At 34.3% G+C, this 26,114-nt stretch overlaps 3 long non-coding RNA genes across 4 annotated transcripts in view; 2 read left to right on the plus strand and 1 right to left on the minus strand.

The window, feature by feature from the left end:
- Nucleotides 1–26,114, minus strand: part of LOC136034864 (uncharacterized) — a 67,916-nt gene that overhangs the window by 9,363 nt on the left and 32,439 nt on the right. For both annotated transcript variants that reach the window (XR_010619261.1, XR_010619262.1), the window contains exon 2: nucleotides 2,423–2,527. This is a non-coding gene — a long non-coding RNA (uncharacterized LOC136034864). The remainder of the gene's footprint in view (nucleotides 1–2,422; nucleotides 2,528–26,114) is intronic.
- LOC136034863 (uncharacterized) lies at nucleotides 5,078–10,424 on the plus strand. Its single transcript, XR_010619260.1, has 2 exons — nucleotides 5,078–5,677; nucleotides 10,133–10,424. It is a non-coding gene; the product is annotated as an uncharacterized LOC136034863 (long non-coding RNA).
- LOC136034862 (uncharacterized) lies at nucleotides 21,648–25,296 on the plus strand. Its single transcript, XR_010619259.1, has 2 exons — nucleotides 21,648–21,809; nucleotides 25,023–25,296. It is a non-coding gene; the product is annotated as an uncharacterized LOC136034862 (long non-coding RNA).

The raw sequence follows: 26,114 nt of genomic DNA on the forward strand, positions 1-26,114 counted from the left end.
ACTTTTTTATTCGTAAAACTAAGAATTATATGAAAGTTTGGAACTTTGTTTTGATATTCACGCCATAGCGTATACTTAAAGATTGGATCTCTTCCCTCCCTGCACTGAAGACTGTGAAAACCTATAGAAGTTGTGTTTTCATTTAGATTTTACGTCGGAACTATTAAAATATATAACACTTTTAGAAAAATTCACGATAGAAAGCCTGAAGCTTTCATTTCGAAGTGATCCCACCGGTTAATTTGAAAAATTATTCACAGTTTATTTTTTACTATTATAAAATTAAATTAAGGTTTGAAACCCCTTCCCCCAATCTCATAAAGCTTATCTTATACTAAGCAACCTTTTTATTGGCTTTTTTCACCAAAGCCCTAAGAAAAATTTTCTGCTTTTCAGAACTTTCTTGATGGAATTTTCGAAATTTGTCAATATTTGTCGAGACGTTAATTGCGGCTGGCTACTTCTTTTGGCCATCCTGAAGTATATATTTCAATATTGCCTGGATCTCAGTATTTTTTTTCTTTTTTTTTACTGTAAAAGTGTTTCTAACAACTGCTTCAATTTATAACGTAAACAGCATAAGCTAAAGTCAAATATGCCCCCTTCCCCTCTGAAAGCAGTGTAGCTAAAACGACTCTCAAACAGTTCACTCCACTCAGTCAAAAACTCCACTCAGTCAAACGAACTGTAAGTGAGGAGCGACACTGCTCAATAGTAACTGATACTCTAAAAAATATAATTTTGATACCAATAGATATATTAAAGAAATGACCTATTATACTCATTCCAGAAATATAATATTTTCATTAAGCTTAGTGTTACCCACAAAAGGCTACGAACCTTAGAAAATGTGCCGAATTTTCAAGAAAGGGGGAAAACACCATCTTTAAAGAATTAAAATAGTCAAAGAATTTTCATAAGAACCCCACCATCAGATTCAACGTATCTGTGAACCCTACTGCAGAGGTTTGTAGCTCCTCTCTACAAAAGTCTGGACTTTTGTATTTTTGGTCAGAACAAAGATAGTGGATGTGTATTTATTTGTTTTTTTCAGGGATGTTCGTATCGAGCCAACGGCCCTAGAACATCGAGAGAGGGCTCATTTGAATTGTTTTTTAATTCTAGTGCCCTTCTTTAGTGACCAAAAAGATTGGAAGGCAACTAGCCCCCCTCTTACGTCCCTTTTTTCCCCAAGATTGTTTGATCAAACCTTTAAGATAACCATTTCGTTCAGCATAGTTGAAAGATCCCCATACTATCCATGTGGAGATACCATGACCCCCCAGAACCCCTAGGGGTAGGTCTTTGTGTAAAATTTGCCCTTTATTTACGTATAGTATTTGTTAGTGTGATGTATACAGACATTATTCGGGGTGGGGGAATTTTTTGCTATGGGTGGGTTTCCATGGGGATAATTTTCAGTGAAGAGGGGAAATTCTGGGTTTGAAATTTCAAGGGGAAAGTTTACACTAGGGGAATTAGACAGAATTCCTATACGAAATTCTTTTTATTTGTACTTTCTCTTTGGCAGCTTAATTTTGCAATCCCGGAAAAATTGTCCGTGGGAAATTTTTAGTGCGTTTTTATTTCCAGGAAAAAAATCGATGGAAGGGGGATTTCCTGATTGATCAGAAAAAATGATTAGAAATTAAAGTTTTTTTTCAAATGAAAGTAAGCTAAGGACAATTTATCAGGCTGAATCTCAGGCAAGAAGTTTTACAGAATGGGGAGATCATCAGCAAGAATGGAATTGCTCAGAAACAATTTTAAGAGAAAGAGATGTTTCGTTGGAGGAACTTTTCAGGGAGAAGTTTCTCGGAAGGAGAGGGAATTTTTCATAGAGGGTGAGCCAGACTTACAGGCATTATTTGAAAAACAATCAGAAATTAAATTAAAAAGAAACATAATCTTTCAACTGAAAGTAAGAGAAACAAAACTCAAACCGAACAGGAATTATTCCGCATATAAAGGGGTTACCCCACTACTCAATACCTTGCTCTTTACGCTAAATTTTGACAATTTGACCCATTTTTTAAAGAACGACTCATGAAACACAAGAGCCGCTTAATTAGAATAGGAAGCATTTTTAAAAGTGCTAAAAACTTTAGCGTGAAGAGCAAGGTATTGAGGAGGGGGTAATCCCTTCATGAAAGGAATAATTTCTGTTTGCTTAGAGTTTTAATGTTTCTCCTTAATTTCAGTTGAAAAAAATGTTTTTTTTATTTAATTTCCCACATAAGAGCAACTTCTTAATTCAGCCTCTTTTTTGGTGTAACTAACAATGGATATTCAGCTTTCTGAAAAGTTTACAATGGAAATATAGTTAATAGAGTCCTTCTTTTGGAACCCATATTACACCCATTACACCCATATTACACCCATGTCCTTCTTGTTTAGCTTAACTATAAAACAAAATACTTACACGACTCTGATTCCCCGACAGAAAAGTAAAAAGCGGTAAAATGTACATTCATCAGTAGAACGTTCGTGTCAGGTTGAAATTCTTCACCATCGATTTCTTCTCCATCTGTTATAATAATATCACATCAGACTATTATATTATTAAATAAAAAAAAAAGTTTTTTTTTAACTGAAAGTAGGAGCGATATTGAAACTTAAAATGAACAGAAATTACTCCGTATATGAAAGGGGCTATTCTCTCCTCGGCGCCCCGCTCTGTACACTTAAGTTTGACTCTTTCTCTCAACTCTACTTTTTAAAACAGTAAAAAACTTTAGCGTAAAGAACGGGGCGTTGAGGAGGGAACGATCCCTTTTATATACGGAGTGATATCTGTTCATTTTAAGTTTTAATGTCGCTCTTTACTTTCAGTTAAAAACTGTTTTTTTATTTAATTTCTGACCGTTTTTGAATTAATGCATGTTTTGATTTTGGCTCTCCGCACATGAATAATTAAAAATAAAATTTGCATGTTATTTTTTTTGGCTAAATGGCTTTCTCATGCTTTCGATCAGACGGTTTTGAGAAAAAGGAGCGGGGGAGGAGGCCTAGTTATCCTCCTGTTATTTGATTACTTAAAAAGGCAACTAGAACTTTTAATTTTTTACGAATGTTTTTATTAGTAAACTTACGAATAACATATAACTTACGAATTAACTTACGCAACGAACTTCTATATTTGTATGTTTTTATTATGTATATGAGTCAATACCTCGCTCTTTACACTAAAGCTTAAATTTTGTCCCTATTCCTTAAGAATGACCCCTGAATCACAAAGGTCGTAGAATAAATAGTTGAAATTACTAAAAAAAACTTTAACGTAAATAGTGAGGTATTAGGAGGAGGTGAACCCCTCATATGCGTAATAATTTCTGTTTGTTCTAAGATTTAATGCTGTTTCTTACTTTCAGTAGAAAAAACTTTTTCATATTTATTTTTTCATTTTTTTTTTAAGTAATCCTAGAAAATCCTGCACCCCCTTCATGAAAATTCTCTTCCACCATGACAAATTCCTCTATGGGGAGATACCCCTCGTAACTCCTTCCCCCAGCCAAAAAAAAATCCCCCTGAAAACGTCTGTACACTTCCCAATAATTATTACTATATGGAAACACTGGTTAAAGTTTGTAACTTGCAGCCCCTCCCACGAGGACTGGGGGGGAGAAAGTCGTCCCCAAGGACATAGTTATTAGGTTTTTCGACTATGTTGAATAAAATGGCTATCTCAGAATTTTGATCTGGTGACTTTTGGAAAAAAATGAGCGTGGGAGGGGGCCTAGGTGCCCTCCAGTTTTTGTTCACTCAAAAAAGGGCACTAGAACTTTTAATTTCAGTTAGAATGAGCCCTCTTGCGACATTCTATGACCACTGGGTCGACACGATTACCCCTGAGAAAAAAAAACATTTATAAATAAACACGCATCCGTGTCTCCTGGCAAAAATAAAAAAAATCCACATTTTTGTAGATTGGAGCTTGGAACTTCTACAGAAGGGTTCTCTGATACGCTGAATCTGACGGTGTGATTTTCATTAAGGTTCCATGACCTTTAGGGGGTATTTCCCCCTATTTTCTAGAATAAGGCAAATTTTCTCAGGATCGTAACTTTTCATTAGTAAGAAATAAAAATTCAGCATTAAAATGCGATTCCTTTGGTGTAAATATTGGTATCAAAATTCCGTTTTTCAGAGTTTCGGTTACTATTGAGCCGGGTCGCTTCTTACTACAGTTCGTTACCAGGAACTATTTGATATTAAATATATTATATTATATTAAAATATTTAACTATTATAATAGTAGTTTTATATCTGCGAAAAAAAGAAATTCCAAACAAATTTTATTTTCTGTGGGCTGTACTGAATTGTGCGGACGACAATCTAAATTTGAGGAAACTTTGGCTCAAATTGAAGAGAATTATTAAAATTTTGAGTGAAGAATATGGCTACATAAGTCAGGAGTTTAATGGGCGTAAGAGCGAAGTAGTGAGATTATATGGTAATCGTTGCGTTCATCGGCCACGAAGTCTTGTTGCTAAGTTATTATGTTATTGATTTTGAGCCCACTACGCGTTATCTGTATGGTTCTTCAGTAGAATTTTGCTCATTAAAACATATTTTTTTGTTGTGGGATATTTAGAAATGATATTTAGAGCAAAATTATCTTATCCCGTTAGAAACTAAAACTTACGAGATCAATTACTATTTATTATAGCCTTTTCTATTCTTTCAAATGGTTTGTGTTACAACTCAGCACTACCCTTTGTTAGTTAGCAAAAGAAAATTAAGTTTTGTTTTAATTATCACGTCTGGGCTTTCAGTGAGAGGAAAGTTACCCTACGAAGGAAACTATTAAAACTTATTCTGCTAATTTATTTTTAGTATTATTAACGGCCGAAGATAAAAATAAACTGATTTAATTTTATTAGCTGGACTAGGGAGTGCGCTAAAAGAAGTATTCAACAATTTTTTTTTAATGAGTTTCTGAACAATAGACCGACTATACTTTCAGTTTCAGATTTTTTACTCTTTGCTTGCATCAAGTTTACTCTATCAAAATTTTGACAACCGAAAACATAAGTTTCTAACAAAAACGAATTTCCTGATATTTTTGTTTCAGAAGTATATAAAAGAACTAATTTCAGCAGACTTGTAGAGATTATGTTTCTGCTTCTTCGCTATTTTGTAAGAAGGAAAATAGGAGCAAAAATGTCATCTCAAAAATGTATCATGTCTTGCATTCAGCCCGGGAGTAACCCCAAAATCCTCACTTTTTTCCAGACATTGATAAATCCTTAGGAATGGCAACGTTTACCTAAGTTTGACTACTCATAGAAGTGTAATATAAAGCTTCACTGTATGAGAAATTTGGATTGCGGAAGAAGAAGAAACAATGCATCATTTTTGACACTTTTCGTAAATTCCACGATGATTCAAGCTCCACAGGTTCAAAAAACTTAATGAGTGGTAATTAGTTATCAAGAATAGCAGAACAAATTGCACTGTCACTAAAATTACGATTATATAATAATAATAGTTCACCGACCAGTATTTGGTGCTTTTGAGTGTATTATACAATTTTCTCAAAAACCAGTTTCTTAAAACATCCTCCGTAACAATAAACTAAATTTTGATATAAAAAGACCTGCAATTTCTTAAAAAGGCATCAGTTGAAATTCAACGTTTGAATTTGAAAAACAGATAGAAAATGCGCTGTATTCTGGTAAGAAAATTCTTATTATATTCCTTTCTGTTTTGATTGAAATTTACTTTTCTTATAATGCAATAAAAAAATAACAATATGAAACATTCTAAACAAGAACATACGTTTCAATCCCATGCCAGTCTTAACACCCCTAAATATTTGTTTCATTTATAACTGTTTCATCAATCTATTTATTTATGGGATTTGACAATCTCCCCGCCCCACCAGGATGTGTCCCCAGAAAGAGATTAATTCACCTTTCATAAATTCATGAGAAAATATGTATACCTAGGTACGCAGCAGTCACAATTCCGCAGAGAAGAAACATTCGAGGAATTGGGAACTACTCCGCCTCAGTACATATTCAGAAAAATTTGAAAATATGGAGAGGAATCAGGAAATTTAAGTTGTAGTGGGGTTTCTTAAAAATGGCTACACTTTTCCGTCTGCGTCGACCAAGAACATCTTGTAGCAGCTTGGTTAGACTGACAACTTGTATATCCTTATAACAGTTTGGATCTGGGATCCCTCTTATCAGCTTGAATTGAGTGTACTGTTGTCAGACAATCTTGTATATGATATTTTTAATGAATTCATATTTGAAATTTCGTACTATTATAATTTATCTAATTTTTCCTGTATTCTGATAAAACAAAAATCCTGAAAAGCAGTTTTTGTTTGTAGTTGTTCTTTATTTTAACCTACAATTTGTCCAATTCAAATGTCTGCATATATCTTGTGTAGTCGTGCACACAGATCATACGTACGGCTATACGGATTGCAATACCACTGAAAATCATACGACAGCAATAGGAAAAAACCACATATTTTCTTCATAAAATAATGGCTTAATCATTACCAGAGATAAAGCCAATTTATTTCTTTGAGTTGGGGGGGGGGTACATTTTTAGGAAATTTAAGAACTTATTTTCTCGTTTCACATGTCTCTTTTGAAAGCCTCATGTGAACAGCTATTTCATTTCCTTTCCTTTAGGCTGGGTTCAGGGTGTGTAGCCTATATCTTTCGCGGAGGATAAAAAATTGGTCTGCTTCTGATTACCTCTTCACATACTAAGAATTTGCTTTTAAAAAATATAAACTCTGACGCATGCAGTATGTTTTATTCGTATTTTATATTGCCAACCCTGGGGTTTCACTGTGGATTGATGCTTGGCTCAGCAATACCGGACCTGGGTTTTAATTTCAGCTTCCATAAAATTGAGCAACATGCTTACTACCTGTCCCTGTAACAAATACCCAGCACAGCTTAGATATACAATACAGTTATGAAAACTCCTATCTTGCCCATGAGAAGCTTTTGGTACAGAGCTCTGAACTTGGCGCCTCCTAGATCGTACTACAATACCGTAGGCGGGAACGCAATTTTGTTTTGTTTGTCCAATTGCTCCGATCTTTTAAATTCAGACTGCCAGCGCACTGTGTCCCAAATATATATCGAGTTTTCATAACTGTATTGTATATCTAAGCTGTGATACCCAGTAACTGAACAGTCGATGCGACCCGTATGCACAATCTATGTCTTTGGAGTATCTTTATCTTTTTTATCTTCTCAACCTTAGTCGATAGAGCAAGTTCGTCCCGATCGCTAGTGTTCCATTCTGATTGAGTTTGGCAGAGGTGGTTTAGGAGAGGGGATATAGAGGGTATATGCCCCGGATGCAGAAGTCTTAGGGGTGTAAAATTTCAAATTAGTAGTCTACCGGTTATGAAAATAAATAATTAATAAATAAAAATAGATATAGTAATTATATAATTAAATCACAAATAAAAATATTAAAAAGTCAATTATTTACGCCTTAATTAGTTGAAAACAATTTCACCGGTAAATGGAAATTTTTTTGGAGACAGGGGGAGGGGGCTGCTAATCAAGATTTTGTCCCGGGCACAAGAGAGGTTAGAACTGCTATTGAAGATTCCTTTAATATTTATAACTTATTTTAGTATTTTTAAGACGAGAATCTGACCTCAAAAATGAAAAATGTTTGGTACTCTTCTACTGGATATTAAATAAAAAAAACAAGTTTTTTTAACTGAAAGTAAGGAGCGACATTAAAACTTAAAACGATCAGAAATTACTTCGTATATGAAAGAGGCTGCTTCCTCATCAACGCCCCGCTCTTTACGCTAAAGTTGGACTCTTTCTCTCAATTCTTCTTTTTAAAACAGTAAAAAACTTTAGCGTAAAGAGCGGGGCGTTGATGAGGAAGCAGCCTCTTTCATATACGAAGTATTTCTGGTCGTTTTAAGTTTTAATGTCGCTCCTTACTTTCAGTTAAAAAAACTTGTTTTTTTTATTTAATTTCTGAACGTTTTTGAATCAATGCATGTTCTGATTTTGGCTCTCCGCAGAGGAATAATTAAAACAAAATTTGTATTTTTTTTTTTTTTTTTGGCTAAATGGCTTTCTCATAATTTTGATCAAATGATTTTGAGAAAAAAAGAGCGGGAGAGAAAGCCTAGTTGCCCTCCGATTTTTTGGTTAATTAAAAAGGCAACTAGAATTTTTAATTTTTTACGAATATTTTTATTAGTAAAAGATTTACGTAACTTATAAATTAGCTTACGTAAAGAACTTTTGTATTCTCATATTTTTATTACATATATGAGGGGGCTCGCCCCCTTGTCAGATCCTCGCTCTTTACACTAAAGCTTAAATTTTGTCCCAATCCATTAAGAATGACCCCAGAATCACAAAAGCCGTAAAATAAATAGTTGAAATTACTAAAAATACTTTAGCGTAAAGAGCGAGGTATTAGGAGGAGGTGAGCCCCTCAAATGGGTAATAATTTCTGTTCGTTTTAAGTTTTAATGCTGCTCCTTACTTCCAGCTGAAAGAACTTTTTCATATTTATTTTTTCATTGTTTTTTTTTAAATAATGCTAGTAAATCCTGCGCTCCCTTCATGGAGATTTTCTTCCCCCATGACAAATTATCGATGGAAAGTTCCCCCAGCATATCCCCCTCTTCTCAACCCCTCCCCCAACCAAAAAAATCCTCCTGAAAACGCCTGTACACTTCCCATTACACTAACCATTGCTATATGTAAGCACTGGTCAAAGTTTGTAACTTGTTGCCCCTCCCACGGGGACTGTGGGGGAGTAAGTCGTCCCCAAAGACATAGTTATAAGGTTCTTCGACTACGCTGAATAAAATGGCTATCTCAGAATTTTGATCCATTGACTTTGGGAAAATAATTAGCGTGGGAGGGGGCCTAGGTGCCCTCCAATTTTTTTGGTCACTTAAAAAGGGCACTAGAACTTTTCATTTCCGTTAGAATGAGCCCTCTCGCAACATTCTAGGACAACTGGGTCGATACGATCACCCCTGGGAAAAAAAAAACAAAAAAAACAACAACAAGAAAACAAAAAAACAAATAAACACGCATCCGTGATCTGCCTTCTGGCAAAAAATACAAAATTCCACATTTTTGTAGATAGGAGCTTGAAACTTCTACAGTAGGGTTCTCTGATACGCTGAATCCGATGGTGTGATTTTCGTCAAGATTCTATGACTTCTAGGGGGCGTTTCCCCCTATTTTCTAAAATAACGCAAATTTTCTCAGGCTCGTAACTTTTGATGGGTAAGACTAAAATTGATGAAACTTATATCTTCAAAATCAGCATTAAAATGCGATTCTTTTGATGTAGGTATTGGTATCAAAATTCCATCTAACTTTTTTAGAGTTTTGGTTACTATTGAGCCGGGTCGCTCCTTACTACAGTTCGTTACCACGAACTGTTTGATATTTTTAAAGTAGTACTTTGTTGTATTATGTTTGTGTGATTTGTTTTTTTAAACTGTTTAGTTACTTTGTTTATATTCCTTTTTTTTTCTTTTTTTCTTAGCATCACAGGTCTGTTTTTCCTCAAGAAATATTTCCAGAGAAATTTGAAGCTTTTTATAAAAATCAGTTATTGAATTTAAAACTAATTTAAACATTAAAATAAAACTTAAATGTTTAAACATTGCTTCCACAAAATGATTTCGTTTTTTGACTTTCGTCTAAAATTATGTAAATCATTTGTTCCAATTTTCTCTTCGTTTCTCTAATCTTTGCTTATTTAAAAATTGTTTAAATATTTGTGTTTATTTAAAAAAACATCTTTCTGCTATATTTTGTAACTATTGGTATTGATTTCAACCTCACAGCTTCATTTCTATTCGTCCTCTAAAATATCTTTGTTGTCTCGTAATTTTTCTTATTGTCACTTGATAGTCGCTTTGTTATTAATTGCTTTGCTATGATGGCTTCGCTAACTAAATATTTTTTGCCTATTTAAGGCAAATTTATGGAATATTTAATTTGTAAACAAATCAATCCACCACTAAGCTTGTATTTGTCTATTTGCCTTTATTTAATTTATTTAATTACCTTTATTTAGTTTCAAGTCCATTTATAAAGTAAAAATATGACAAAATACCCAATCTTGAAATAATTACTTGTTTTTACAGTTGGCATTGTTTTTTATTTCGACACTTCTGATGGTGGCAACCGTGCCTTCTGCAGCCGCTGAGAATATTGGTTTCAAAGGAGAAAATTCAGAATTTGAACAGCCAATTGCTGACCTTGAAACTGCTCAAAGCAAGCACAAGAAGTATTACAAGAAGTCATACAAATCATACAAGAAAGGACACAAATGGGGTTAAATTTGGCAGCTGATATCTGATTTTAAGTGTCGTATTTTGTTCTTTTTTTATGCGGAATTTTTATTTCATTCGAATAAATTGACTTATGAGTATTTAAGTAAGGCTTTTTATTTATCAGAATCGAAGAAAAATTAGAAAAATGCATTGTAGTAGTGCGAAATTTTAAATATGCATTCTTTAAAAAAAAAATTATATACAAGATTGTTCGACAACAGTGCACTCAATTCAAGCTGCTAAGAGGGATCCAAGATCCAGGCTGATATAAGGATATACAAGTTGCCAGTCTGCCCATTTTGCTACAAGATGTTCTTGGTCGAAGGGGATGAAGGAGCGTAGCCATTTTTAAGAAGTTAATCTAAAAAACTTTTTCCACAAACCCAGTTTTTCGAAGAAAAGCAAAGGGGTCTATTAAGCCAAGAATGAGCAAAAATAAAGTCATATAATCTCCCAAGCACAAATCAATTAATAAATGAAACTCAAAACGAACAGAAATTTACAAAAAAAAGCTGAATCAAACTCAAAACGAGCAAAAGGTAACATGAGTAGGGTTGATAGCCCCCCATACCTTGTCAAGACAAAAACACAGTTTGCTCTTTACTAAAAAAAAAACAGAAAACAAATGACCGTGGAATGTCAGTTTAATTGACGTATACTGATATTTATTCCTGGAAGTTTTGATGAAAGTAAGAAAAGTGAAAACATTTCAAAGCATTTTATTTGCTCTTCCTTGGCTTAATAGAGCCCTTTACTTTTCTTTGAAGAACTTGTTTTGTGGATTAAGTTCTTCGATTAATTTCTATTCGTTTTTTATTGACATAGTCTTCTTCATGAAAAAAAAAAACAATATTTATATATTTTCAGTTTTGTTCTATAGGAATCCATAGTATGGCTCCCAAGCACAAAACTACCAAAAATCGCTATCAATTAATAAATGAAACTCAAAACGAACAGAAATTTACAAAAAATTGCTGAATCAAACTCAAAACGAGCAAAAGATAACATGAGTAGGGTTGATAACCCCCATACATTGTAAATACAAAAACGCAGTTTGCTCTTTACTAAAAAAAACAGAAAACAAGTGACCGTGGATTGTCAGTTTAATTGACATATACTGATATTAATTCCTTGAAGTTTTGATGAAAGTAAGAAAAGTGAAAACATTTCAAAGCATTTTGTTTGCTCTTCCTTGGCTTAATGGAGCCCTTTACTTTTCTTTGAAAAACTTGTTCTGTGGATTAAGTTTTTAGATTAATTTTTATTCGTTTTTTATTGACATAGTCTTCTTCATGGAAAAAAACAATATTTATATCTTTTCAGTTTTGTTCTGTAGGAATCTATAGTATTGGTTGCTATTTGTATGTTCCAGAAACTTTTTCACAATTTTTAATCCTGACACAAACAGTATTTTTTATATTTAACTTCATAGCTTCTGAAGTTGACCTAAGAAATAAAACTTAAGATCATTCCCAAAGGATTCTATTTATAATCTTTGACAACCTGGATACACTTATATTCTTTTTATTTATTCAAATTGTAAAAACAGATGTGGTAATAGTAGTATCCCCAAAAGTTTCAACTTAATACCCCCCAGTCGTTCTCGATATATTGCTGAGGTGTCTTATTAAGAACCATAAATACTATGCATTTTGATTAATTTTAAAGCAACATTTAGTTTTAAAGTATAATGGGCCAATTGCATAGTTGTGGCTGGTTGACGTGCTTTATATACCTAAAGACAAAGTTGATGATATGCCCCCAGAGCATAACTTAAAGGCATTGCCCCAGGGATCTAGGGGGTTGTGCCGAAGGCATTGATGCATGTTCTTTGCACTGTTTTTAATAAAATTGCCATCGCACTGCCATTTGGCGAAAAGAGGGTATTTGTGGGGGGGGATAGTTGACATCTATCACTATTGACTATTAAGAGGGAGCTAGAAATTCCAATTTAAACCAAATGAGCCGCATCTAAAGTTCACATAACCATACCTTGCATAAGAACCTTAATTGCCCCAGGGCCATAGCTTCCAACCCTCGCCCTTAGCTTTTGGTGGTCTGTATCAGCCTCAAAGGCCTTGTTAAATGATCTTTGGACGATTTTGAACAAAAGAACTGCCTTAAAATATCTTTGGATGTGCATCGGGAAAGCATGACGCGTTTGTGTGTGTGTGTGGGGGGGGGGAATGGTGGTAGTTAACTGCACTCTGATCACTCTGACTCTAAAAAGGGCACTAGAACTCTAATTAACTCTGATTACTTTTGATTACCAGTCCAATGAGTCCCCTCCAAAGCATATACGACCACCCTTTTTTTAAGAACCTTATATGTCCTAAGGACACAACTTACAACCCTTGCCCTGAGAGCTGTAGGTGTCAGGGTTTCTTCCTCATAGAAATATTTTTCCAAGACCTTCAACTACGGTGAATAAATTGTTTTCTCAAAATTTCGATTGGAGGTATTAAAGGAACTGAGGAGCAGGGAGGGGGAGGGCTGGTTGCTCCCAAATCACTTTGACTCTTAAAAAGGGAAGTATTACTTCAAATTTCAAGTCAAATAAGCTGCAACTGAAGTTTATACGACCACCCATGCTATAAGAACCTTTTATACCCTCATGTCAATCCTCAGAGCGCTGTGGGGTTGCGTCAGCCATAAAAGCATTATTATATGTTCTTTAGACATTTTGAACAAAATAACTACTGCATAATTTCAATCAGATGGGCTTTGTGAAGAGAGGGGTTGTTTGGGGGGTAAAGGGGTGTAGGGGGCTCCGAATGCCCTCCATCACTTTTGAAGTTTAAAAAGGAACTAGACCTTCCAATTTAAACCGAATGAGCCTCTTCTAGAGTTAAAAAACTATCCTAAGACTATCCACAAAAACTTTAAATTCCTCGAGGCATAGCTTATAACCCTCGCCCCTTGGCCCTGGTGGTTTGTGTCAACCCCAAATGCCTTGTTATATAATCTTTGGACTATTTTGAATAAAATTACTGTCTCATAATGTTTTATTCGATTGTATTTCAGGAAAACACAACGTGTTGGAGGAGGGGAGGGTCGCTGCCTTTTGAACAGTTTGACTCCTAAAACGGGGACTAGAAATTCAGATTACCAATTCAGAGAGTTTCCTTCGAAGTATATACAACCACCCTTTCCATAGAAACCTTATATACCCCGGGGTGTAACTTACAACCCTTGCCCTGAGAGCTGTAGGGGAAGGGTGTCTTCCTCAAAGACATAATTTCTGGACCCTTCAACTACAATGACTAAACTTACTCTCTCCAAATTTTGATTGGATATCTTTGGGGAAATGATTAGCTTGGGGGGGGGGACTTGTTGCTCTCAAATCACTTTTGACTCTTAAAAGGGCACTATAACTTTCAATTTCAAATTAAACGAATTCCATCTGAAGTTAATTGGACCACCCATTCCATAAAAACCTTATATGGCCCTGGAGCAGGACTTACAGCCTTATCCCCAAGGCACTTGAGGGTTATGTTAACACTAGAGGCATTATTATGTGTTTTTGGGCTATTTTTAGCGAAATCGCTATATCACAATTTAATCAGATTAGCTTGGTGAAGAAGAACAGCCGTGGAGGGCAGGGGGGGCTAGTTGCCCTCTCTTACTTTTGACTCTCAAAATGGGACTAGAAATTCCAATTTTTAATCAAATAAGCCTCCTCTAAAGTTTATATACAACCATCCTTTCCACAAAAACCATAAATACCCTTGGGCATAACTAACAACCCTTGCACCCAGGCTCTGAGGTTTGTTTAAACCCCAAAAGCCTTGTTATATGAGATTTAGATTATTTCGAGTAAAATGGCCACCTCAAAATTTTTAGTAGATGCATTTCGGGACAATACGGTGCTTGTGTGTGTGGGGGTTGGGAGAGGTAGCTGCCCTCTGATCACTATGACCCTAAAAAGAGCACTAGAATTTTCGATTACCAGTCTAATGAGCCCCCTCCAAAGTTTATACGACCACGCTTTCTATAAAAACCATATGTGCCCCAGGGCATAAATAACAGCCCTTGGCCTGAGGGTTCGGCGATTTGTTTTGCTTAAAGAATATTTTCCGTACAGTTCAAACACGTTGAACAAATGGCTATCTCAAAACTTTCGTTGGAAGTGTTTGGGGAAAGGATGGGAGTGAAGGAAGGGGAGTCATTTGCCTTCCGATCACTTTCGACTAATAAAAAGGGCACTAGTCATCTGAAATTTCAATTGAGTGAGCCCTTTTTGAAGTTTCTATGACAACTCTTTCTATAAAAAGCTTAAATACCCAAAGGGCATAACTTACAACACTTGTCCTGAGGGCTGTGAAAGTCATCCTTAAGGACATAACTTCCAGACCTTTCAACTAAGTTCAGCAAAATGGCTATATTAAAATGATGATCAAAAGTGTTTGGGAAATGAAGGGCGTGGGGGGGGCATTCGCCCTCCGATCACTTTTGACTATTTAAAAGTGCACTAGCTCTCTCAATTCCCACTCAAATGAACCCTTTTTGAAGTTACTACGACAACATTTTCCATAAAAACTTTATATGGCTCCAGGGTATAACTTACAACTTTTGCCCTGAGGGGTGTAGGGGGGGGGTTGTCATCCTCTAAGCCACAATTTCCGAATGTTTAAACAAAGCAACTATATAAAATTGTTGATCAGAAGTGTTTGGGGAAATAATGGGCGCGGGAGGGCCATTGACCCTCCGACCATTTTTGACAATCAATAAGGACACTAGCCCTCTCAATTTCCGATTGAGTGAGTCCTTTTTGAAGTTTCTGTGACAATGCTTTCTATAAGAACCTTATTTATCCCAGGTTATATCTTACAACCTTTACCCTAAGGGCAATGGGGGGTTGTCATTCTCAAAGTTATTATTTCCAGACCTTTAAACTATGTTGAACAAAATGGCCATATACAAATTTTGATTGGATGTGTTTGGAGAAATGGTGGGCGTGGGAGGGGTGTTAGTTGCTTTCCAATCAGTTTTAGCTATTAAAAAGGGCAATAACCCTCTCAATATACAATCAAATGAAGCCTTATCTAAGTTTCTATGATAGCGCTTTCTTTAAAAATCTTTCATGTCCCCGGGGCATAACTTACAACCTTGGCCTTGATGGCTATTTGGGATTGTCATGTTCAAAGACATAATTTTCTGACCTTTCAACTACGTTGAACAAAACGACTATTTCAAAATTTTGGTATGATGTGTCTGAAGAAATGGTGGGAGTGGGAGGGGGGGTTAATTGCCCTTCAATAACTTTAAATCATTAATTAGGGCACTAGCCCTTTCAATATCCAATCGAATAAGTCCATTTTAAAGTTTGTACGATAAATCCTTCGATACGAATTGCCCTGGTTTAAGACAAACCAAACTAACAAATAAATAAATGATAAATTTTGCCTGCATCGTTCTTTATTTGAGCACTGCCTATGATTACAGGAATGTGAAGACACTCTCTCCCCTAAGGTGGTTGAATTCTGTTTGGACCCCGAAAAGACACAGCACAGTGATTAGAACTGATTTTTTACTTGAAACTTCGACTGTGTTAAATCTAACTATGAAAAACCTACACTTTAGAAAAAGAAAAATCTATGTATCATTTATGACACTTGCCATTTCCGGAAATCCAGGATCATTCATATCCCAAAGGTTCAAAATAACATGAGTTAAATTTAAATACAAAAAAATAGTAGCAGAACAGATTATAGTGTCACGAAAGTGTCGATTATGTAATAAAATAGTTCATCAATCAGCAGTTATTTTGCCATCTTCAAAAAGTTCTATGCAGAGCAATTATGTTGAATTTTCATTCTAAATATAAAGGAAGTAAAATTTCTAACAAAAGTGTCAGTTTGAGTTTAACGTCTGAATGTTTAACAAAAAGTACAGACAAATAAGCCGGATTCTGGAAAGAAAATTTTTCATCAATCACACAATCAGTACTCGTCTTATTTCTCTATTAAATAAAAAAAACAAGTTTTTTCAACTGCAAGTAGGAAGCAACAATAAAACTTAAAACGAACAGAAATTACTCCGTCTGTGAAATTGGTTATCCCCTCCGCAACGCCTAGCTCTTTACGCTAAAATTTGACTCTGTCACAACTTTACTTTTTAAAACAATAAAAAAAAACTTTAGCGTAAAGAGCGAGGCTTTGCGGAGGGGACAACCTCTTTCATATACGGAATAATTTCTGTTCGTTTTAAGTTTTAATATCGCTCCTTGCTTGCAATTAGAAAAACTTGTTTTTTATTTAATTTCTGAAAGTTCTTGAATTAATATATGGTTTGATTTTGGCTCACCGCACATGAATAATTAAAACGAAATTTGCATATTATTTTTTTAAATGGCTTTCTCATAGTTTTGATCGGATGATTTTGATAAAAAAAAGGGGGGGCCTAGTTGCCTTCCAATTTTTGATTACTTGAAAATGCAACTAGAGTTTTTTTTTTGTACGAACGTTTTTGTTAGTAATAAACGTACGTACCTTGTGAATTGACTTACGTAACGAACTTCTATATTTGTGTATTTTTATTACGTATATATGAGTGGGTTTTCCCCCTCACAATACCTCGCTCTTTACACTGGAGCTTGAATTTTATCCCAAATCTTTAAAAATGACCCTTGAATCAGAAAACCCGTAGAATAAAGTTGAAATTACCAAAAATACTTTAGCATAAAGAGCAAGGTATTGTGGAGAAGACGAATCCCCTTACATACGTAAGATTTTATGTTCGTTTTCAGTTTTTATGATACTCATTACTTCCAGGTGAGTTTTTTTTTATTTGTTTTCTATTGTTTTTTTTTAAATAATGCTAGAAAATCCTGTGCCCCCTTCATGGAAATTCTCTTCCTTCGTGATAAATTCCTCCATTGAAGGTCCTCCCACGTAACCCCCTCCCCCGACCAACTCCCACCCCAACGGGAAAAAGTCTCCCTGAAAACGTCCGTACACTTCATAATAACCATTGCTATATGTAAACAATGGTCAAAGTTTGTAACTTCCAGCCTCTCCTCCGGGACTGTGGGGGATTAAGTCATCCCCAAAGACATTTTTATTAAGTTCTCAACTAATTTGAACAGAATGGCTATCTCCAAATTTTGATCCGGTGACTTTGGGAGAAAATGTGCGTGGGAGGGGCCTAGGCGCCCTTCAATTTTTTGGTCACTTTAAAGGGCACTATAACTTTTAATTTCTGTTGGAATGAGTCCTTTTGCAACATTCTAGGACCAGTGGCTCAATACGATCACCCCTGGGAAAAAAACAAAAACAACAAAACAAACAAATAAACACGCATCCGTGATCTATCTTCTGGCAAAAAATACATAATTCCCGTTTTTTCTTTAGATAGGAGCTTCAAAACTATACAGCAGGGCTTTCTAATACGCTAAATCTGATGGTGTAATTTTTGTTAAGATTCAATGACTTTTAAGGGGTGTTTCCCCCTATTTTGTGAAATAAGGCAAATTTTCTCAAGCTCGTAACTTTTGATGGGTATGACTAAACTTGATAAACTTGATGAAACTTATATATCTAAAATCAGCATTAAAATTTGATTCTTTTGATGTAACTATTGATATCAAAATTCCGTTTTTTTTAGAGTTTCGGTTACTATTACTATTCGGTCTCTTCTTACTACAGTTCGTTACCACGAACTGTTTGATAACTAAATAAAAATCCCCATATAAGAAGCATAGCCTCTTACCAATAACAAATATATTCTTGACAAGTCTTCTGTATCTGGGGAAGGGTGAGGCTCTTATTCTGGAAGGGGGTAGGTTTGTGAGAACTGAAAAAGAGGGCTATTTTAGGAAATAACAGAAGAAATAAATGAGTCAGGATATTTGGAATTAAAGGCTTCTAACCCCTTTTGCGTGCGCATGTGCCATACTCTGCAATGGAGCAGCAATTCATAGAGGAAGAAGATTTTTTTTCTGTAAAAAGGATTTGATAGTTTCTTCCACCTAAGAATACTTTAAGTCAAATACATGTAGGAGTACACGTAGTACGTTTACACGTGTACAGGAGTACGTTTGTACACGTAGGAGTCAGGATTATCCTTTTTGAAATATAATTTTTAGAAGTCTCTACGATTTTCCATAAAGATTTGGATTCAGAACGCTTACGTCAGTTCATCATAGTTTCTGCACAACTCGATAGGATTTATTTCATAGTTTTATAATACATATTCAAAAACTTAGTAATGTAAAATGCTTAGTTATGATAAACTTAGTTACGATAGTTATGTAAAATGCTTGGAGATTAAAGGAAAGCCTTAAAGACCTGAAGGCTTCTTGGATAGTTATGTAAAACGCTTGGAGAATAGAGGAAGGCCATAAAGACCTAAAGGCTTCTTGGATAGTTATGTAAAACGTTTGGAGATTACAGAAATGCTATAAAGACCTAAGGCTTCATGGACAGTTATGTAAAAAGCTTGGAGATTACAGGTAGGCCATAAAGATCTAAAAGCTTGTTTGAGAGAGGATTTTCACCCATTTATAGGCCAACAGCCCCTACAACTACATGTTCAAACATAACCTGATCAAGCTATGGTCTAGCAGCAATGAAATTATTCGGAAAATTACGATTTTACTTGAAGTTAGGGCGGTGGCTATGGGGGATACTTATTTCTTGATATCTTTTTTGTTCGCCTGAGCAAGACTTCCTTGCCAGGTACTCTTAGATCATTAATTCTTTTCTCGAAATCAAGCTCAGGGGTGAGTTTGGGATGTTTAACTTCTCTAAACTGGGTGGCATATGGTAGTATCTTTGCTTCAATTTGAAAAAGGCCACATCCAATTTGGCACATACTTTTAAACCGGTCTGATTTCAGTTTACCTCACATCCTCTTTAAAATAAATAACTAGGTAGGGCCCTGTTTGAAATAAGAAAATGTAGATTAAGATTGATCATATCAGCAGAATCTTTGAATATCGAAACTTCTTCTATTTTCAAACAATGATAAATCTGTAATTTCATCATTTTCTAATGCTTCATTGGCACGAGCAGGTTAAAACAATTTTTAAAGTATTTCTTCATTTTTTTTTTATGCATTTGTTGATCTGAAAAGCTTATCCCCTAAAAGCAATATGTATCAAAATGAAAACAAAATAATTATAAAATATAATTGTGTAAAAAGATTTGAATACCGTAAATATAGCATGATGTTAGGTATAGATATTAGTTTATATTACGCAAAGAAAACCTATAAAATAATTATATTTATTGACGGAATTAAAGCTCCTAACCATAACTTGAAAAAAGTAACTTCGTCCACCTTTGTTTTTTGCTGAGTACAATATTATTATTAAAGATGTTTATTATGCAAGTTATTATGCAAAGAGCATGTAATATTAGCGGAGCTGTTCCTGGGAAGGGGAGCAGGGAAGTCGGCCCGTTTTCTCGGGCACTGCAGATGGGGGGGGGGCACCACTGCTTGGGATTTTTTTTAACTTATACTAAATTTTCCACTTTTATTTGGCTTATTTTCTTATATTATAGTTGGGAGGGGAACTATAAGTTACTTTTCTCCGAAAAACACCAGTCTTAGGAGCGACTCTGAGTATTAGTTGCAAAATATTATATTATATTTGCTAATCCCATCTTAAGATTCCGTCGTAGTATCAAGTATGCAAAAGTATAAGTGTCTTTTTTTAATTTAGACACTTTTAAGCCCTTTACCCAAAATATTTTCTGAGGGGGGCGGAGTATTGTCAAAACACAGATAAAGTGAGACTATAAAAAAACAGTATTTGGCCACTAAGAAAACGCAGAGAGAAATCATAAAATACAATGAGATTTTGTGGAAAATTGTATCCTAATGTATGTATCGAGCCTTCTTCGGGAGTAATAATATATTGACGCAAGATATTCATAGTTAATAGATTCATATACGATAAATGATCAAATATATTAATTAACGATGAAACTTATACTTTCACAAGAAAAAATTAATTTTTATGCCTATTTCTAAGAGGTAGTATGTACGAAACTTTCTTGATACAAGCATTTATGAATATCTGAATTTGAGCTAGGTACTTTTTACTCAAGCATAAACGTAAAACTAAAATTATTAAATTGTCTACCTACATAATAGTTAATGCTTTACTTCTAGTAAATCATTAATATTTTCCTCTAGATTTATTCAACGGACACCTGAAGCCTGATGATATGCGACTAATTCTCAATATACATACAGTGATTAGGTTTAATTAACATGGAAGAGAACTTTATGAGTAGCTTTTGTGTGTTGACTCAAGCTGGAAACTTGCGTTGAAACTCTTGAGAAAAATTTCTTTTAGGATGGGAAAACTAACAGAGAGGGAGTGTTTTCCTCTTTACTCTAATCTTCGCTTATGTAAAATTTGTTTAAAAATTTGTATTTGTCAAAAAAATATCTTTCTGCCATAAATTTTTGCTTTTGGATTTCAGCCACGCAGCTTCATTCCTATTCGTCTTCTGAAATATCATTGTTGTCCCGTAATTTGTTTCATTGACACTTGATAGTTGCTTTGTTATTACTTGCATTGTTATGATGGCTTCGTTAAGCAAATATTTTTTGCCTATTTACGGCAAATTCATGAAATATCTCATTTGTTTACAAATTAATCCACCATCAAGTTTTTATTCATGTATATGTTTTTATTGAGTTTAATGTTCACTCATAAAGTAAAAATGTGCCAAAATCAAAACATAATAACCCAATCTTGAATTAATGAAATAATTAATTTTGTTTTTACAGTTGGCACTGTTTTTCTTATTTTGACCCTTCTGGTGGTGACAGCCGTGCCTTCTACAGTCGCTGAGAATATTCGTTTCAAAAGAGTCAATGCAAAGTTTGAGCATCCAATTGCTGACCTTGAAACTGCTCAAAGCAAGCACTTAAATTTGACAGGTGATATTCGATTTTAAGTGTCGTATTTTCTTTTTTTTATGTAAAACTTTATTTTATTCGAGTAAATTGGTCTAAAAGTATTTATGCATTAATAGACAAACTTAAGATTAGTCGATTTGCCAAACCCCACGTATGGAAGGTTTGTCTAAAGCAGAAAATAAATAAGTGGCGTAGCTTGGGTTTTCTGTGCCCAGAGACTAACTTTAACGTTAGATTATGATGCATAAACATTATAAAGTTTGGTTGAAATTCAGCGGCCTATTCTGGTAGATTACACGAAAGACAAGAATTTGAGGATCTTCTCCCCCTAAAGTGGTCGTATTATTTTAAGACCATTTGGACACTTCTCGTGAATTCCGCAATAATTCAGGTTTTGCAGGTTCAAAAAACTTAATTATGATGGTTCACCGACCAGTCTTCGGTACTTTTTCGTGTAGTATAAAAGTTTTTTGGAAACCAGTTTCTATAAATACAATCCGGAAAAATAAAGTGCCTTTTGATATAAAAAGACCTAGGAAGTTTTAAGAAAACATCAGTTGAAGCTGAAACTTTGAGTTTTTTAAAAGGATAGATAATGCGCTGTATTCTGGTAAGAAAAAGATAGAAAAGGATAGGATAGATACGCTATATTCTGGTAAGAAAAGGATAAAAAAAGGTTAGGATAGATATGCTGTATTCTGGTAAGAAAAGGATAGAAAAGGATGGGATAGATGCGCTGTATTCTGCTAAGAAAAGGATCTAAAAGGTTAGGATAGATGCGCTGTACTCTGGTAAGCAAAGGATAGAAAAGGATAGGATAGATGCGCTGCATTCAGGTAAGAAAAGGTTAGGATAGATGCGCTGTATTCTGGTAAGAAAGGGATAGAAAAGGATAGGATAGATGCACTTATTCTTCTCGTGTTTTTGACGATCTCGCCCTCTCAGAAATGTTAAGTCCCTGGATTGAGTTTAATTCTTTTTGTATACCCATAAAAATACGTACGTCTAGTTAGGAAACAACCATAATTCCCCCCTAAAGGGAGTGCCGTTTACCTAGGACCTCTTTCAACTCAGATAATAATTTTGATAAAAAAAAATCTCATCAAAAAATTTCTTATGAATAATTTTAACTAACTGATGGGAATTGACAAATTTGGCTTAAATCTAGATTTCTTAAGAGTAGCTACATTCCCCTGTCTCCTATAATCAAGAACACCTTGTAACGACATGGTTGAATTGACAACTTGTATATCATAACAACTTGGATCCCTCATAGCAGCTTGACAAGAGCACTGTTGTCAGACATTATATATATATATATATATATATATATATATATATATATATATATATATATATATATATATATATATATATATATATATATATATATATATATATATATATACATATATATATATATATATATATTATGGCTTTCGTATTGAAGTTGACTTACAACATATTACTTTAACTTGATCTGGACAAAATGAAAAGCACAGAAAAACAAGAATCAATTTTTGGTAATTATTTTTTTTAACCTATAATTCGTTTAATTTCAAGATGTGCATATATCATCCGTATTCATACATACGTATCAAATGTATGGTTATATGGATAGTCATGCGACTGAATATTATACGACAGTAAGGAAGATTTCCGAAAACAGAGTAGGATCAAAGTTTCATATTACCTTCATAAAATAATGACGTAATTAGTCTGAGAGATTCGAGCTGTCTTATTTTTGGGTTGAAGCATAAGGGAGTCACTATAGCAATTAAGCACCGACTCTGCTGTTCACATACCTCTGGTGAAAACCTCGAAAGAACAGCTTTTTCACATCCTTTCTTTTAGGATAAGTTCAGGTTGAGTATATTATCCGTAGAGGGCGGAAAAATTTGTCTGCCTGTGGTTGTCTCTTCACTTACTAAAATTGTTTTTGAAAATCCGTGGCATTCCAAACTCTGACCTATGTAATATATTTTCTTCACAATTTATCTTCTCAAACCCTGGGGTAGCAAATTGGATTGATGCTCTTCTTGGCAATAACGGGACCTTGAATTTGATTTGCGCTGCCACAAGGCTGGGCGACAGGCTTGATGCCTTTCGCTGCCACGCTTGCCTGCTGTTGCCAGATTCTCCTTGCTTCCAGGCCTACTTCTTTAAGCTGAAACAACCTGCAACTGAGACGTTGATTTGACTTTTTCTCAAGATTGATTTATATATATATATATATATATATATATATATATATATATATATATATATATATATATATATATATATATATATATATATATATATATATATATATATATATATATATATATATCTTGTCAATTGTGCCATATAGAGTAAGCTTGGTCCCAATCATTGTTAATAAACTTTGATTAAGTTATCTTTTATAGTTACAGTTTAACTGAATATTTCTAACTGTAACATTAAGCACAATCATCGAGGTTAGAATAAAAAGTCTATCTTAGGAAAATGTTTCTTTTTTGGCTCTTCTCTACTTATCATACTTTTTAACTTGCTGTTTGTTGGATTATTTTTGTTTGTTTATATGTATTATTTAAAACTGTTTTAAGTACTTTATGTAAGAAAAAGTTCTCCGCTATACTTGCATCTAACATACCAGTAGTATATTATGCTAGTTGTAGCAAATTTTAGTTTAGGGCAGGTTCATGCTATCTTAAAAAGTAGTTGAGTGATGTCAATGAAAATTTCAGGAACGAATCCAGAACTTTAATGATTTCCTGAGAAGATATTTTAAAGCATATATCTTCACTCCTTCTCCTTCCAGAGAGTGCTGACATTTGATAACCTTCAGCAATCTTTGTATTATACAAGTAACACCTTCCAAAATAGATCCCCTGCTCAAATGGGGCACAGTAATAGCGTTTTGAGCCTCACACCTCTCCTCAATCCCAAGTCATAAGGTTTTAAGGATCTTTAAATATATTTGTTAAATTAGGACAGAACCCTTGATATTGCTTAAACTTCGACTGAAATAAAAGGGATTTCATATTCAGAAAATAAAGCCTCTGAAAAAGAGATTAGAAAAAAAGTCAAATTAAGCAAAAATGTTTTTTTTATCAGATATCAGATAGATATAGACTTCTTAATGCTCAGTCTTTCAAGCCCAAGAAATAAAAAAAGGGTAGGAATAATAGCTTGACAGAACCTTCAAGGGGAACATTTTTAGCCCTGGATTCATTAGGGAAAGTTTGGATTAGCTAACTCAACTATGTTCTAAAGTAGTAAAAACCCATAAACTATAATTTTCCCTTGTGACTTTAAAATTATTTTAGTTTTTATAATCAAACTTAAAACTTAAGAATGATAGCTCGACTAAGTGACCTAGCTTTGAATCTTTTATCCATTTTTTTCTGAATTTGTCTTCTTTGCTCTGATCTTTGGTTGCGCTAAATTTGATTACTTATATGTACTAGTGAAAAAATCCGCTCGGCATAATTTATTACTGTCGGTACTTATTTCGGCCCAGTAGCTTTGTTTATACTCGTTCTTTTTAATTGTATTGTTGTCTCGTATTTATCTTTGTTGTGTTTCTTTTTCTGGCTGCCATAGCTTTACTGTTACTTACTCTGTTGTAATGTCTTTCCTAGCCAGTCTTTTTTTGTCTATTCACGGCAAAATAATCGAAAACAAATCATATGTTTACAAATTAATTTATCTATGACTAAACGTGTATGGATCTATTTTTCTTTGTTTAGTTTCATATTCACCCCCTCCCCACAAAAAGAAAATGCGAGGAAATCAAAACAGAAATATCTGCAGTAAATCATACATTTTTCTTTTGCAGTTCGCATTGTTTTTGATTTCGGCACTTTTGATGGCAGCAGCCGTGCCCTCTGCAGCTGCTGAGAACATTGGTTTTAAAGGAGAAAATGCAGCATTTCAGCAGCATATTGCTGACCTTGAAACTGCTCAAAGCAAGCACAAACATTCGCACAAATCACACAAGAAGAAACACAAGTCGGGTTAAACTCGGCAGTTGCTATTGGATTTTAAGTGTCGTATTTTATTCTTTTTTATTCGGAATTTTTATTTCATTCAAATAAATTGACTTAAAAGTATTTAATAAAACTTAAGACAGGCTGATTTCCCAAACTATACATATCGAAGGTTTGGCTAAAGCAGGCTATAAATCAGAGGCATAGCTAGGGTTGTCAGTGTCAGCACCCAGGAACAATGTTGCCTCCTCATCATCACAACCACAATGTAAACCAAAAAATACTAAGTATTGATTCCCCCTCAGACGCTGCACCCGGGACAGCCTTCCGATCTTGCCGTCTAGCTACGCCACTGTGATAAATAATTTTCCCATAGACTTAACGAAGTACACTACAATCTATGCTGTAAATTATAATACTCATCATTTATAATATGTAATATGTGCTTTCTCTCAGCTCTGCTTTTTAAAACAGTAAAAAACTTTGGCGTAAAGAGCGGGGCGTTGATCAGGAAGTAGCCCCTTTCATATACGAAGTAATTTCTGTTCGTTTTAAGTTTTAATGTCGCTCCTTACTTTCAGCTAAAAAAACTTGTTTTGTTTTTTTTATTATTTAATTCCTGAACGTTTTTGAATCAAAGCATATTTTGATTTTGGCTCTCCGCAGAGGAATAACTAACACGAAATTTGCAAGTTTATTTTTTTTTGGCTAAATGACTTTCTCATAGTTTTGATCGAATGATTTTGAGAAAAAAAGGAACAGTGGATGAAGCCTAGTTGCCCTGCGATATTTTGGTTACTTAAAAAGGCAACTAGAGCTTTTAATTTTTTACGAATGTTTTTATTATTAAAAGATAAACGTAACTTATAAATTAGCTTACGTAACAAACTTTTGTAATCTCATGTTTTTATTACACATATGAGGGGTTCACCCCCTTGTCA

The sequence above is a fragment of the Artemia franciscana genome, chromosome 13 (assembly GCF_032884065.1).
Source record: "Artemia franciscana chromosome 13, ASM3288406v1, whole genome shotgun sequence".
NCBI classification, from domain to species: domain Eukaryota; kingdom Metazoa; phylum Arthropoda; class Branchiopoda; order Anostraca; family Artemiidae; genus Artemia; species Artemia franciscana.